Raw genomic sequence first — 16,166 nt, forward strand, 5'->3', positions numbered from 1 at the left:
AACCAAACTGCTTCCTTGCTTGCATGAGTGGCTGCCATGTATTCTACCTCTGTAGTTGACAGTGCCACTACAGATTGTTTCTTACTCATCCAACTGACTGCACCTCCAAATAGGTTAAACACATACCCACTTGTAGATCTTCTCTGATCCAGATCTCTAGCCCAGTCTGCATCAACAAAGCCATGAATATCCAACACTCTTCCAATCCTAGTCTTCCTTGGTAGCACAAACCATAATCACTAGTGCCACGCAAATACTTGAAAACCCGCTTCACTGTTGTCCAATGCTCCTTCCTTGGTTTTGACATAAACCTGCTCAATACTCCCACTGCATGTGCAATGTCTGGTCTAATACAGACCATTGCATACATCAGGCTACTGACTGCACTTGCATATGGGACACGGGACATGTCCTCTTCCTCTTCTTGTGTCTTGGGACATTGTTCAATAGATAACCTCACACCTACAGGAATAGGAACCTTCACCACTTTACTATCCTGCATATTAAACCTTTGCAGTATTGTCTCGACATACTTCCTCTGGTTTAACCAGAGCTTCCTCTTTGCCCGATCTCTTTTAATTTCCATGCCTAAAATATAGTTTGCAGCACCAAGATCTTTCATGTCGAATTTGGAGGATAATTGGGTCTTCAAATCCTGGATAATTTCTTTGTCATTTCCAACCAGCAACATATCATCCACATATAAGACCAGATAAATAACACGGTCATCAATTAATTTAAAATACACATAATGATTTTCTTTGCTTCTAGTGAAGCCAAGTCCCTGTATAAATGTATCAAATTTCTGATACCACCTCCTTGGTGACTGTTTTAACCCACACAGAGACATCTTTAACTTGCATACTAGTTATTTCTTACCTTTCACTGCAAAGCCTTCAGGTTGCTTCATGTAGATTTCCTCTTCTAGATCCCCGTGAAGAAATGTTGTCTTCACATCCATCTGTTCTACCTCAAAATCAAAAGCAACAACAACAGATAAAAGTAATCTAATAGAAGTTACCTTGGCAACAGGAAAAAAATATCACCAAAATCAATTCCCAGCACCTGGGAATGACCTTTTGCTACCAACCAAGCTTTGCATTTCTCCACCTTTCCTTCTGCATTTGTATTCTTCTTGAACACCCATTTGCTACCAATGGGTTTCCTTCCAGCCGACAACTACACCAGATCCCAAGCCTAATTTTTGTGCAAAGATGCCATTTCATCAACCATGGCCTCTTTCCAGAGTTTTCCATCCTCTGAATCTACTGATTCCTTCACAGTTCTGGGATCATCATTAGTAACAAACAAAGCAAAATTTGAACAGAAAGCAGATGGACTATACCTTTCTAGCTGCCTTCTTTCTCGAACTGATCTCATCACAGCCGGAGTTTATGGCTCTTCATCTTCTGATTCTTCCTCTGCTGTAGAGTCTGGTTCTTCCTCCTTTAGCTCAAACTCTATCTTCTCGGGTTCCTTTGGTTGGACTTCATGTTTAAGAACATCTTTCACCTCTTTGAACACCACATCTCGGCTGTACACAACCTTCCTTGTTACTGGGTTCCAAAGCTTATAACCCTTTAAACCATCCTTATATCCAATAAAGATGCATTTTTCAGATTTGCTATCCAACTTGGTTCATTTCTCCTTTGGAACATGTACATATGCATCACATCCAAATACCCTCATATGTGAGAGAGGGGGTTTCTTACCAGTCCATACCTCTTGTGGAGTCTTATCCTCCAACACTGATGAAGGTGACCTGTTGACCAGGTAACATGCAGTGTCCACCGCCTCTGCCCAGAATTCCTGTCCTAACCCGGCACCACTAAGCATGCTTCTTTCCCTTTCCATCAACATCTTGTTCATTCTTTTTGAAACTCCATTTTGGTAAGGTGTATATGGAGTAGTATTTTGCCGTGCTATACCACACTTCTTGCAGAATTCTTCAAATTCCTTACTGAAAAACTCTCCACCATTATCTGTCCTCAGCACCTTTATCTTCTTCTCTATCTGGTTTTCCACTAGAGCCTTAAATTCTTTAAACTTTTCAAAGACTTCAGATTTCTTCTTAAGGAAATATATCCATGTATTCCTTGAGAAGTCATCTATAAATGATACATAGTACACAAACTTACCTAGTGATGGAACCTTCATAGGTCCAAACACATCATTGTGCACAAGCTTTAATATATGTTTCGCCCTCTTACTACCGGAGGGAAACTCACCCGATTCTACTTCCCGTATACACAATTTTCATAGAAATCAAAATCCCCGCCTTCATCTGAGGTGGTTTTCATCTCTGCAGAAGGAGCCTCATCAGATCCATTTCCTTTGTTAGGAGCTTTAGATTTATAGTCCCTTTTGAAGTGGCCTTCCTTTCCGCATTTCCAGCACACCACCTTTATAGGTTTTATTGGAGATTTAGATCTCCCTTTATATTTAGATCTCCCACTCGATGACTTATTTTTGTTTCTGTTCTGAGTCCACCCTTGTACAGACAAGGCATCACCATTTTGGCTCTCCATATTTTTCTGTCTCATCTCCTCCGTCAGCAAGGATGAGACTATTTCATCAAAATGCAAGGCACTTGTATTGCTACCTATTGTAATAACTAGACTATCCCACAAATCTGGTAGAGAACACAACACACTGATGCACTTATCTTCATCTGAAATTTTAATATCAATAGATGCTAACTGACTTACCACAGTATTAAATGCATTCAAATGCTCTGTCACCGAGTCTCCATCTTTTATCCTTAGGTTATACAGCTTTTTCCACAGGAATAGTTTATTCACTAGAGACTTAGATTGGTACAAAGTCCCTAACTTGTCCCACAAAGCCTTTGTTGTAGCTTCCCCTGATACATTTAGCAATATTGAATCCGAGACACACAATTGTATTGTGCTCTTTGCTTTCCGATCCAACTTCTTCCATTCTTCATCGGACACTCCCATTGGTTTAGTACCCGGATCTACCAATATCCACTGGTCTTTATCCACCAACAGATCCTCCATCTTGAGTTTCCACAACTCAAAACTCTGACTATTAAATTTCTCGATCTCTATCTTTCCACTACTCGCCATCTTCTTTCACCACCAAAATCGATCTTGCAAATCTCCCACTAAACAAGGTCTACCACAGGCCCGAGCGAAACCCCTCAGCAACAAAGGCGTCCCCTTGAAGCCAAAACTACTCTGATACCAAATGTAGGTTTTAACCCCATACAAAAATTACCTGCATACGAATTCTAAAACACAGAAAATAAACAATGCGAGAGCATAACACATAAAACACATATACATAGAGATTTTCCCACTCGATCCCAAAACCGGGACTACCAGCTTGATTTTTCATCATGTTCCTTTCAATGTTACAATACATATTTATGCATGCCGAAGCATCCAATACCATGGACCGAAAACCATTGCGTCCAATACCATGGACTGAAAAACCATCGCATCCAAAAAACATGTGCGAAAATCATGCACAAAACCATAGGTGGGTCCGCCCAACCTAACATAGGGTCCAAAACCAAATTTTTCCAGGGCGTTGCCCCGAACCCCATAAAGTGGGGTTACAGGTGCCCTTCAAACCCCCTGTTAACTATGTGGAAAGAATATAACACAACCCAACACTTAGTTGAGGAGACGAGTAGCTCAAAGTTTTGGGGGCAAGGAACTCCATTACATTTGAATGTTTCTAATTGAATATACATAACGATTGAATCATAGTGCAATTTTCTACCTCAATTGTTCCATTATCATGTGAACGGAAGGAAATGCTTTCCTTTGTTTGTAATAAACCATTTCCATAACAATTGACAAATGTAGTTAACAAATTAATTGTTTTGGTTATAGATGATTTTTGGAAGATCAAATCCTAATAATGATTTTTGGTTAATAATGATGTTTTGGTTAATAATGATTTTTGGGCTGTTGATATCATCAATTAAAAGGACTTTGGTATCCTACTATAGGCTCATAGTCCTCTCTACGATTCAAAGACCAAATGTGTTGATCTTCATTATTCAAATTTACCATACTTGTGGTAGAGTATGGTAATTTGAGATTTTCAACATACTTGAGTTCAAAAGATTCATATTTTTGCTTCAACATGATCTTCTTATAATTTATCCAGAGGCATTCGATGCAGGGCACTATGATCTGGTCCACAGACTAACAAAAAAGAGAATGATACAAATGTTTGCTAGAGTTTGAATTTGGGGACAATGTAGATGGATTTAAATGAAACCTAGGAGAGTTATATCGATTGCAATAAACCTTGAATCACAAATAAAGTTGAAATATACAAATAGAGTGTGGATAAATTCCAACCATTCAAGTAGGCTAATACTGTAAATACATATGGATGTTTAACAAAAAGACCAAATCAAAGTCTTTTGGTCAATAATTGCAAAGGATAGAGAACTTTGTTATCTCTACAGTGCATTCTTTGGCAACTATAGTATATAGCCAAAAAGAGAGAACTTGATATTGTGGATACTCGTGTCATGTCAATGATGTAGTTTATGATACCCCCTCTTTAACTAAGATCTATAATTCCACTTAGACCCTTTGAAAACATCTGGTGACACTTTCACTGTCATCATGGAAGAGTAACAATTTAATGCTACTCTTTCCTACAGTATTGTCTTACGACGTTTCCTTTGCAATATCTTTCCTACACTACTGCCTTATAGTGTTTCCTTTGTAATGTCTAATGCAATTGCTAGTTATTATTATTATTATTGCTAGTTTATGTGTCTTAAGATGATTGAAAAAAATTAACATGTATTTGTGGTTTGAGTAGTGGCAATTTAGGGACATCTAAGCTATCAAAATTACCGAGATGACCACAATAACCTTTAGCAAGGCTCGATTTTTTGCCACAAAGTTTCAAAATAGTGGCATTTACACCAAGGAGTGCCTTAACAAAACGCCCTGCCATTGTATGCTCTATACTAAGTAACAAACATTGTATGCTTTATGCCACATGAGCAATTAAATTTCCTTTTACATTAAAATAATGTTGATATTTCTAATTTTTTCAAAATTATAATAATTTTTTTTAAATATTTAGAAAAATTTAAAAATAAATAAATAATTTATTTCCCTTAATCATTATCATTAACTTAATATCAAATATATACCATAAAGACTATTTTGCAAACTGTGTACCTATTTAGGTTTTGCATATTTTTTTAATCGATATTATATAAAATTTGTAAATTTATTGGAATACAAATTTGATTTATGAAATGCATATATTTAGAGTGTTTCAAAATTTTTTAGAACACTAATTCATTTATAAATTTAAAAATACATTTAAATAATAATAAAATCATGATTTTACCAAAATAAATAAATAAATAAATAAATTATTATTATCATGGAAAAAACCAAAACATAGAAAAATTAAAACAAACATTAATAAAATTGATGATGATGGTTAAGGTCTGCTGAGACCAAACATTGGTCTATTGGACCTAAAGAAACAAATTATTTATTTTGATTTAAGATTTTATTCCTATGTTCAAAAAGCTTGGAGAGAAGCCTCCCGAGCTCGCTGTAATTTTGACATTGTAAAAGGCTAGGAAGGTCAGTGTTGTAACAAAGATTGTGAAACTGAGATCTAATGTGGTTGTACACGGGGCACTCTAAGAGGAAGCGGTTTTCATTCTCGATGTTCATATTCTCACATATATGGCATATCCTTTCCATCCATTGCTTTTTAGGAACTGCCCAACGACCTGTTTCACTATGGAGCTCATGAGATTTCATTCTAATCTTTTCTATATTAATTTTCTTCTTTGAGCTAGTTAAAATAGAGAGATACTTTTGATCTTCTAGAGTGGGATTGATGACCTTCTTATAATAACTTAATTTTCTTTTAGCCACTAAATCTTTCTCACACCACATTTTTCTTTGAACTTAGAAGTAACAATATCTTTAATGTTATTTATGTTTTGCAATGCATTAATCTAAAATTTGATTCTAAATTACAGTAAAATATAACGAAGTCTAACATCGTTGTAGAAAAACCTACGGAATTGTATATATATATATATATATATATATATATATATATATATATATATATATATATATATATATATATATATATATATATATTCTCAAAAGCATGTTATCCAGGAGCGAGTGTTACAAATGACTATGCTCCACATGTGGGAACTTGTTAATCTCTTAGATTCCGGTGGCCGCTTGTAAACCGATAGACTGGTGTAGTCTGTAGACATAAAAGAAGCAGATTCGATTTCTTTGCATGGAGAGAAAATAAAAGCTCGATGCCTTCCGAATTCAGATTCTGTTCTCCCATCGCGATTGTCTTGGCCATAGTTTATTTGTTATAATCCGTTTTAGAAGTTGTTTTGTTTTGTTTTGTTTTTTTTCCTATAATCTGTTTAGATATTTTCGAATCTCAAATTTGAATAGTAAATTTTTTATACCATTAAAAAAATATCATAATTTATTTTTTATTTTTATTTTTTTATTTTATAATAAATTTCAATTTAAAACTCTAAAACATCTAATAATTAAACAAAGCTATTTTTTTAAAAACTCTAAAACATCTGATAGTTAACAACACCACTTTTTTTTTTAAATTTACTTGAATTGAGAAATGTAATGAAAACACCATACACACTGCATTGGATATTGTTTCAATCGTTTTCTATAAGGAGAGATTTAGATTCCCACTTATTTCAGCTCTAACTTAATATGATATGGCCCATGGGTGGACATTAATGGGGTTAGGATGCTACCCCATGATGATATATTGGAGTCCACTATTAGATCACCTTTTCCTTGTAAAATTTGGTGATGATTGAGAAAATTGATGTAAACAACATACAAACTGCATTGGGTATTGCTTCCATCGTTTTCTATGGAGAGAGATTTACACTTCCATTTATTTCAGCACTAACTTAATAAGATATGGTCCATGGTTGGACCTTAATGTGGTTAGGATGCTACCCCATGGCGATATATTGGAGTACACTATTTTATTCCAAGATGCATATTTTTAGTTGTATGAAATATCTAGGTCATATCTTAGAATTGTGGTATAGTTTTTTGAACGGTATTATGGGAATATAAGTGAAATTAATTAATTAATTAATTTTAATTTTCAATGTAGATGGATGGATCTAAATGATATTTTGTTTGTGGTTAGGATGCTACCCCATGGCGATATATTGGAGTACACTATTTTATTCCAAGATGCATATTTTTAGTTGTATGAAATATCTAGGTCATATCTTAGAATTGTGGTATAATTTTTTGAACGGTATTATGGGAATATAAGTGAAATTAATTAATTAATTAATTTTAATTTTCAAGGTGGATGGATGGATCTAAATGATATTTTGCTTTTTTGTTAAGTTGTTATTTATCTTTAGGAGTTTGTTTTTTGTTAAGTGATATTTTATTCATATATTATTATATATTGAGGATTTTTATTACTAGTTTAATTTAATATTTTTATATTTTTAATTTAATTATTAATAATTATTGGTAAATGGCATGGATTTAATTTTACAGAATATTTAGTAGTATACAAATTAAAAGTTGTGATTTAAAGTTGTTATGTCATTTTTGTTTTTTAACTAAATTGATTAATAAAAAAATGTCATATGAATAACTGACATATAAAATGAGTTATGTTTTTTTGGGTATGTAGTATTGATAATTCATGGTATTGACCCATGATATTGTAACAAAGCTTATTTAAGCTTACAAATCTAGATAATAAAATGATTAAAAATCTCTATAATATAATGATTAAAAATCTCTATGATAAAATGAAAGTGAATCTCCATAATTAAAAATCTTATTACATAATTTTTCCTTAAATATATAAATGTTTAAATTATATATTATTTTTTTACCATAATAAATAATAATTTTAATAAAATTATATTTTTTTCAAAAAAATGAGTAAAATATATAATAAATAATTATTTTAAACTTTATTGCCAAAATTTTCATAAATCAAATCCAATTTATAAATCAAATTTTAAAAAATGATTATGTTATGTATTAAATTATTTGAATGTTTACATTAATATCATCACACAAAAGTTAAAATATTGAATGCTATCAAGGTCACAATCATATTAGCATATGAATGAGATCAATGTCACAATCAGCATATGTATGAGATCAATCAAATCATATTAGCATGTGAATGAGATCAATCAATGTAACATTTTGATGTAAATCCATCTACAATACTTTGCATATATATAAATCAATGAATGAGATGAATCAATGTAACATTTTGATAATGAATCTACAGTAGATCTTAAAATACTTTACATAAATAAATATAATTTAAAATTTAAAATATTTATTTATTAATAATAATATAAATATATATATATATATATTTCAAAATCTTAAACTGTAACTAATTTTAACCTTCACACATGATCCCCTTACAAATAGATGGACTCGAGCTTTGAACCTTCAGACATAATCCCCTTGCAAGTATAGGTACTCAACCTTATCACTTAATCATTTACAATTTGTAAATCATCAGTCAAATCCAATTTATAAATCAAATTTTGGAACAAGGATTATCTTATGTATTAATTAATATCATCACACAAAGGTTCAAATATTGAAGGTTATCAAAGTAACAGTCATGTGAGATCAATCAAAGTGGCGTTTTGATGTAGGTCCACCGTGGATCCTAGATTACGTTGCGTAGGTATGAATCAATACAGATAAATTTAAAATGTTTATTAAAAACTACGTTAATTTTAATAAATATTTGGTTTTATGTTCTTAGATTATTGGCGTTGATGTTTATACAAACCAGTGCAAGTAGATTTATTTATATAATTATGTTAAGGGATATATTTAGTAAATTTAAGAATTTGTTAGAGAATTCAGTGAAATAGATTGAGTTTATTGAATCTGGATATAAGAGTTTTATGTAATATAATTTTAATGTAATTGAAAATAGATTTTTTTTAGAAAAGAGTGAGAGATTATGAGTTTTGAGTGTTAATTTTGAATAGGAAGATTGTGCGAAACATAAATTTTTGTAATTTTTTTTTCAGCTTGAAAAAATGTATGTATTCTGTCTAATTCCATGCCTCGTTATGGTTAATGTATGCATTGATTATAGATCAGGTTAAGTTCTTGTTTTGTCTTGAAAGGATCAATTTTTCACAGATGAACCATTTTGGATTTCAGACCAGGTCAAGTCCTTGTTTTGTCTTGAAAGGATCAATTACTCACACATGAACCATTTTGGATTTCAAACTTCAAAGGTCATGGGTTCGAATTCTTGCTATAGAGTTATCGGCTAAGAGGTATCCAAGTGCAAATGGCAAAGCATAGGCAAGTAAGATATTCAAAACAAGGACTATTTGGATTGGTAGTTAGTGAGTTAAATATATTTGGAAGTAAAAAGAATATATTTGAAGAGTGAAAATATATGAATGTAAGTACATTTAGATTGCCCGTTAGTTAAAAAAAATCTATATTGATAGGGAGCATCCAAACATCTAGATCACAATTGAAGTTCTAGCTACAAAGGGAGCATCCAAATCACCCAGTTCCCTGGACCAAGTAAGAAAATTTGAGGTTTTGTTTGGAAAGTTAAATCTGATTTTTAATCTCGATTGGAGTGTAATTAGCACTAAACTCTAAGATTGTGGCTAATAACTAGTACTCCGTGTAAACTCTAACAATAGTGGGAGAGATAACAGATCTCTTAGGAGAACTTGAAGAGCAAGTATTTATGCTTAAAAGTGAAAGTTAGTTTTGAAAGGAGACAATAGGTGCGATAGTGTGATGTCAGAAGAGGTTTGAGAGATCAAAGAGGGGATACCTCAATATAAAGCTAATTTGTTATTATCCACATCCGTTTAAATGGTTAACGAAATTGCAGAATTGTGTTGTAATTCTTGTTAATGGGATAGACTAGTGTGAATTGTGGAGCCATCTCGATGTTCTCTTACACATAAAAGGATGTTGTTTTACACATAGAAGGAATATGTGATGATTGTATTAATCAGCATAAATCTATTTTAAATATGATTCTAACATGATTTGAGAGGGATCTAATTTCTTCACATGTAAAATTTCAATTTTGATGATGGATGGATAGCGTTACACATCATACTCGGCTGTAGAATGAGCCTCTTAGCTCAACAAGTTTTGGATTCATGTATGATTCCAATTTAAGGGCTTAAACGTGACAAGTCTTTGAAAATAAGAGTTCCTTGTATCAAAAAGAAATCCTTGCAACACATAAAACTTATGTGTGTCCAAGTTATAAAAATTATGTTTATCCAAGTTCTGGTGGTGAATACCTCAATGGATGTGATCGATTGAATGAATTCAAGTAATATGAAGCACAAAGCCTGTAGAATATAATAGCAAATGGACCTAAATTGAAGGAGGAGATTGTAAGTGTGGTTAGTTTGTATTGATTAGGAGAAATATAGATGTTTGGTTAGTGTTGTAAAAGGGATTTCCATCAATATAGACATCCAAATGTGTTTGGTTTGAAACATATAGTGCAACTGTAAGTTGAACCAAATTTCAGATCGTTGGATAGAAGAGATAATGTATTGAAAAGTATATAGTTGCAAAGATATCCTGGTGTAGTCATAAGTTCAATGATGGGTCATCAATTAGATGTCCAGATCATGCTCAATAATCTAAACTTTAGTATTTGGCTTGAACTTAAATTGTGAGCTAAACATGAAACTAAATATCAGAGTCCTCATATCAGAGGTGTTGGTGGAGAGTCACCTAGATTAAAACAAGTTTATAGACCCAAAACATATTTCGCTCATCCAGATTTTCAAATAGTGAGTATTGACCACATTAATTTCAATAGTTGGTAGAAGAAATTTTAGAGGCAGGGTGGAAATAATAATCAAGGTGATAGGCAGCAAGGTTACAAACAACAACATAATTTTCAAAATAAAAAAAAATTCAGATTGGGTAAAATTGGTCACACAGTTGCCAATTGTAGAATGCTTGGGAGAAAGTCAGTGAAAGGAGAGAACGATTTAATGAAAAGAAAGAACAACTAGCACTAGATAAAGGAAAATCATATGAAACTGCTCATTATATCTTTTCTCATTGCAATTTCAACATTAATGATGTTCTTAGTACTACTTTTTCTTCATGGAAAGATAGTTGGATTTTGGATTCAGGAGCTACATGTCATATGACTTTTAGGAGAGATTTTTTTGAAACATTCAGTGACCAAGTTGATGGAGTAGTATATTTTTCCGACAAATCTCACATTAAGCCTTCAGGAATTGTATCCATTTGTTTGAATATACCAAAGTTTACAAATTATGTTTTACAGGTTGTCATTTACATTCCACAATTTCAACGAAATCTAATGTACCTTATACATATTTGACAACAAGGGCATTCGATACATATCTTCGATGGAATCATTGAGATGTGTAGAGCATCTGATCATGCAGTTATTATGATTAGTGTTTAAGAATGTATGCTTTTAAAAATTAATGGTACATCGTCGACTATAAATTCTCATGATAGTTTTGTTCTTTTAGCACATCAAAGTGATACTCTATCTTCCAGTTTATTATGGCATACTCGTTTTGGTCACACTAACTATGACAGTATCAAAATTATGAGACAAAAAGCTATAAAAGAATTTCCTACAATTCCAAGAAAGCTTGCACCATGTGATGCTTGTATTTTAAGTAAACATTCTAAACAACCTTTTCATAGTTCTTCTTCTAGAGCTTTAAGAAAATTATGTCTCATACATTTATTGGTGATTATTCAAGAATATGATGGGTGTATCAGTTGAAAGATAAGTCACAAGTATTTGAAACTTTTAAAACTTTTCATTCGATGATCAGAAATGAAACTCAATTGAACACTGCATTCTTAGAACTGATAATGGTGGTGAATATAATTCTAATGCTTTTGAACAATATTCAAAGTACAATGTCATCAAACATCATACTATAATACCTTACAATCCGCAATAGAATGGTGTGGCTGAGCATATGAATAAGACATTGCTTAATATAGTTAGATCCATGATGTTTTTTAAGAATGTTAAGTTGATGTTTAAGGGAGAAGCACTACTTTGTGCAACTTATATTCGTAATCATTGTCCTTATTTTGTCATAAAAAAATAAGTCCCCTTATGAAATGTGGTATAATTGTCTTCCTGTTGTTCAACATTTTAGAGTCTTTGGTTCTCTACGTTATGCATTGATTCCTAAACATCAGTGCAACAAGTTGGGTGCCAGGAGTTGCAAATGTATTTTCTTGGGATATTCTGCTACTTCCAAAGCTTACAGGTTGTATGATGAGGAGAACAAGAAATTTATTCTTTCCAGAGATGTTATTTTTCTTGAATGTGATAAATATAATTCCACTTTTGATAGACAACTGAATCATTTGAATAAATTTTCATCCAAAAAGTTTTATTTTGAATCTTATAATGATGTTCACATATTGAAGGGGGGATTCTCATTCTGGATCAGTCTGTGGTTTTTCCATCTTTGACTCATGAGAATGATGAGAATGTTACTGCTGAAGAAAATTTAGATGACAGTAATATTTTTGCAGGATCAGAAATTTCTCTTGAAGTGCTTGTTTTTGAACCTATTTTTCAAGATGAGCATCATCAAATCCACTTCAACAACCTCTACGAATAGGTCCACATATGTTTAGATATTTCCAAGTAATTATGATGACTTTGAAATAGGAAGTTCCTAAAAAGGTGACGTTACTTCAATTTCGGGTAACATTTCTCATGAATGTGAGTTTAATTATTGTACAATTAGTGAACCAATTTCTTTTGAATAATTTTCTAATTATGATGAATGGAAGGATGCAATGAAAAAGGAATATGATGCACTTATTAAGAATGGAACTTGGATGTTAGTGGATCCTCTTGTTGGCATCAAACCTATTTGTTGAAAATGGGTGTATAAGATCAAGTATAAGGAAGATGATTCGCTTGATAGATACAAGGCAAGGCTTGTAAAAAAAGGTTATGCTCAGAAGGAAGGTGTTGACTACATAGAGACATTTGCTCCTACAATGAAATGGGGCATAATTTGAACTATTTTTTCTCTTGCAGCTCAAAATAGATGGAAGATACATATATAATGGTGATTTGAAGGAAGATGTTTATATGTTTCAACTAGAAGGTTTTGTTATAAAAGGAAAAGAGAAAAGGGTATGTAAGATGGTGAAGGCTTTATATGGAATGAAACAAGCATCCTGTGTATGGAATGAAAAATTAACTGAACACCTTCTTAAGTTGAATTATAAGTTATTTGATCTGGATGATGCAACTCTTTTTGTTAAGAAAGATGGAATGTAGGTTGTATATATGGTTGTGTATGTAGATGATTTGATGATCACATGAAATAATGATTATTATATAGCATCCATTAAAATAGAATTATTGAAATTTTATGACATGACCGTTTTGGGTTTATTGCATTATTATTTAGAGATTGAATTTGATCAAAAACCCAAATATATGTTTATTTCCTAGAAGAAGTATAATGGATAGTTATTGGATAGATTTGGGATGCAGTATTGTAACCTTGTTGTTACTCCAATGGAGAAAAACTTGAAGCTTACTTCTGTTATGTTCCTATATCAATAGGAGTCATAATTTTTGAATGGTTGAGGTCAAAATTGTAATATGTACATACTTTTTCTTTCTGCAAATGTTTTCCATATTCAAAAAAATAAAATAAAAATACAAATAAATTAAAAAAATGCAAAGAGGGTATGTCCTAAAAGAAAAATTAAAGGTCAAAAAAGAATAAAAAAGGTAAAAAAAGATGAAAAAATGAACCCCAAAAAAGAAAAATACCATGAAAGTATGCAAGTCAAAATGCCACTACTATTTACTTTTAATGCAAAATAAAAGATTGTGTGCAGCTTGTTACCTTTGCCACAATCCATGGATGGTCAAAATGTTTAAACTTGGTTATTTCATGTTTTCAATTTTATGCTTAGAGATAGAGAATAATATCTGACCAAACTATTTAATCTTGGCAGATAAGTAGATAGGTAGAGTAAATAAAAGGAGCTCAACTGTTTAATTTGAGCCCTTGGATGTAATAAGGTTAGACTTAGATAGATTACTTTTGTAAAAGTAAAGAAAAAGTTTTTGATAAAGGTTTTGCCAGCTTAAGTGAACCCTAATAAAGAGAAGTAAAAATGGTAGGATGAGTAGATGGGTAAGTAGTTGAATGGTTGCAGAATTTTGATGATTGATTAGATAAGATCATATTATTCACCTTCATCATCAAATTTCTAAGTATGGATGAAAATTGAGCATTTACCAAAGTACACAAAGTCAATTGATTAACCTCTCTCATTTATTACATTTTTCACTTAACTAATTTCCAAGAAAAGTCTTAAAGTACCTAAAATCTTAAGTTAAAGGGGCTCAGAGCATTTCTCTGACTTCTGGAGGGACCGGACCCTCGGCCCAATAACTTATAGGTCCTAAGTACTAAAAGTCCCATCATAAACATTCACCCCCTTCAAATTTCGCTCGTATTCCCAAATAAACTCACTTTCCCCTAATAAACCCCTTTTCCTAAGGTTTAAATACTATTTTTCCCAAGGAAAAGCCATTACCCCCATAAAAACCCCTTTTTCACAAAAACCCACAATATACATTTAGCCTAAGTTTTTATGTTTTCTATGTGAAAAGAAAAAACAAATTGCAAAGAATTCATTTTACACTTAGCGCTAAAACATTTTCCACCTTCGTTCATATTAACTTTTAACTTTATTTATATATTAACTCCCGAGAAAATAACCCTTTTTCCCTTATGTATTTATTAAAATCCCTTAATGTTAATATCCCGTCCTAAAGTTTGAAACATAAACTTTATAATAGACCCCTTTCCCGATAAAGAGATTAATTAACCAATCTGTGGTTAATTAATAATCGACCTCCGCCAATGAAATTACCCCCGACGCCCTTAATCCGGCATAATCTGTGATTAATTAACACCCGTTGCATTTAAAACCCTTGTCGGGCCCCTCCATTAAACCTCATGTCGAAACCCCACCCTGATCACCTTATGATTAGGCCCCATTTGATCTGACGGTTGACGATCATATCGGGTGGCCTCCGAAGGCCAACCTTTACCCACCCGATATGGGTGGTTTCACTTTTCACCCCGCTGCTACATGGTGCCCGATGAGTGGCATCAGACGACCTCCCCTCGAAACCACTCCAACCCAAAAGTGCTGCGATCTAAACCTGCTTAGTACCTCCCGCTAGACGACAAAGCGTCTCATCCCCCACTTAATTCCAAACGTACCTTTCCCCGCATACCTGCCAAAATAGTTGACTTTGCAAATAAAACTTAAAAAACTCATTATTTTTAGTTTTATCATGAAAAAGACTGCTCAGACCTCCATGCAAGCACTAGAGTAAGTGCAACCGTCAAACCCCATCATCCTGCCAACCTTCTGAAGCTGTTGAACTTCCAGACCACTCCTCAGTCACGTACGCCTCCTGAAAACCGTGCACAGTCGCCCTTCAACCCGTTCAGAGCCAAAACTTGGTATCTACCCAAAATCACAGAGAAAACCTGTTTAATTCCCAAACCTGTTACTCAATTGCGTTAAGTTGTTAAGTAATTAAGTAAAACAATTACCCAACCATCCTAAACTACTCTAAATTAAACCAATTTTCCCCCAATTTGACTGAAAATCTTTCGCCCCTCGTCCTTGAATCCACAAGAACCAAGGATGGCTACTCTAGTTGCATTGACTGTCCTACCAATTTCTACTCCCCACAAGGACTTAGACCATCTCCCTTTGGTAGACAAAGAATTTCAAATCAAAGGCACTTCTATCCAAGAATCCCCACTGAAGCTATACTGCAGGTACAAAGACCAGTACTTAAACCACACAGACAAAATAGGTCTTTGGGAATCAGGTTTGCCCAAGTACCAATTACCCAAAGTTTATATCTTCCCTGAAATTGTCCATTATTGCCATATGAACTATAGTCCCAACCAAAGAGCAGTGATGACTCCTGACCATACTGTATTATTTACCATCACTGTTGAATCCATCAACGAAATGTTGCGGTTGCAACCAGGCCAAAGCTTGACCCCCTTTTCTGTT

The sequence above is a fragment of the Pinus tabuliformis genome, chromosome 4_2 (assembly GCF_031772625.1).
Source record: "Pinus tabuliformis cultivar Carrire ecotype Pingquan chromosome 4_2, CPIR1, whole genome shotgun sequence".
Lineage (NCBI taxonomy): Eukaryota > Viridiplantae > Streptophyta > Pinopsida > Pinales > Pinaceae > Pinus > Pinus tabuliformis.